The following is a 1,932-nucleotide window of genomic DNA, read 5'->3' on the forward strand; positions in this document are numbered from 1 at the left end:
TGATTGATAACTGCAGAATCCATTGATAATAAGACCAAATAGTTTGGATTGACTAAGATTGTGTAGCTTACACATAGCTTAAATTTTTTCTCTGTGTCATCTTGCTACTGTAATATTTTTTTTTTCATTCTTTTCACCTTGTGTGTTGAAGAAGTTTTCTAGAAAGTAGCATATTTTAAAAAAACCCACAGTGTAACTCATTTAAATAATTTATATTTCAATCAGGTACATCAGTTTGATGATTAATACACTGCATTCATTTTCTCCTTTTAAGAAACCTGGAACAAACAGGTTTACACGGTGTATATATAATTCATTTAGGTGTTGAAGTCTGAGCCTACATTTGTAAGAGAAAATTTCAAATGAGCCATAATTAATATGTCACTTTAGGAGGAACAGTGGGATGAGGGGGTGGCAATAAATGGATGTACCTGATGTTCTTGTAATGCATGTGTGGAAAGGAGAAAAAAAAGCTAATGCATAAAGAAAGGACCAGCTTTGCAAGCTTATTTCTTTGAGTTCTTGCCAAAGCAAATAGGTATATCTGTGGCTATCTCCTCATGGAGGTGTGGAAAGTGTAGGTTAAGTGTGATGGACTGCAGCACATGTCACGAGAGGAAGTTTGAGGAGTGCACTAATCTGGAAGGCTGATCTTGTTTTTCTCAGCTCCACTGCCATTTACTGGGTGAAACGTAAAAGCCATTTAGCATTTACAGTTCTCAATTTCTCTCGAATAAAGACAACCAACAGCTGTCCCGTTTTTACTGCACCTATTAATATGAAGTGATATATTGAAGGCAGAAATGCTATACAAACATACATTGCACTATATGCTTATGTCACATGGGGTTTTGGCTACATTATAGGTGCTTCGTATTTCTTTATGGACAAAGGGGCTCTCTGGTGGTCCTTTCGAACTGATCTTCTGGTACTTTCACTGAAATTTGAATTCAGTTCTTTTCCACATACAGAGGATCAGAAGGGGTTCCAGTCTATCATTGTGATAAAACTTGTCTCAACAACTCTAAACGGAAGCGTCACTTTTTTTGGCTGCTGATTGATTTCACTAAAGGATTATGCAGGAAGAACTGAGGCACAAGAGAAACTTGTTTGCTTACACAACTGTAACCATTTCATGTTGTCCAAGGCTTTGTTCTGAAGTATTGCCCTATAGACTTATTTCCTATCCAACATTAATACTAAATAATTGTTCTGGTAAGTAACTTGAAAAGTGAAACAAACTTGTGTGTCCTTTCAGGAACACTCTTTGTATACTATTTTGCAAGTGATACATCCTCTAGCTAATCCCAAAATTTAATTACCAAAATTTTACGCATATTAGATCTTTGAGGAGAAAGAGATTAGAGGTAAAATTCAGAAGACTTACTTTTGTTAGTAACCAAATCTTTGAAGGTTTGTGCCCTTCTAAAAGAGGAATATGGAAGAACAGTAGGTATAGAGGCAGGGGAACAGGTAGTGAGAGAACGTGACAATATATCCTTTCAGGGACTGCTATTATAAGTGAGGATGTTTAATCTAAAAATGAGATATGCTTTTGGAGCTGTGGTTGCACAAGGAAAATGTAATGTTCCAGAAAAGAAAATAAAAAAATGAGAGTTGAAAAAAATAACAACATAGAACGAGTGGTCATATGTTAAAGAAACAGAAGCAATATTATAGAAACTTCCCAATATCTGGCATGGTTAAAATATAGTAGTGAGGTCTTTATCTCTGAAATTATTCTCATTGATATTAGTAGGTCTTACTACTGAACTTTGGGGAAGATGTTTAATTACTTGAATTTCAAGGGATAGTTAAGATGCAGGAATCAGAGAAAATGGATTCTGGACTCCATCAGTTACTTGTTACCTATCTTTTTTTTTAAGATTTATTTATTTATGCATACAAGAGCTTGGGTACAGGCCAGAGGTG

The sequence above is a fragment of the Talpa occidentalis genome, unplaced genomic scaffold, assembly GCF_014898055.3.
Source record: "Talpa occidentalis isolate TD23 unplaced genomic scaffold, MPIMG_talOcc4v2.1 talOcc4.3, whole genome shotgun sequence".
Classification (NCBI taxonomy): Eukaryota; Metazoa; Chordata; class Mammalia; order Eulipotyphla; family Talpidae; genus Talpa; species Talpa occidentalis.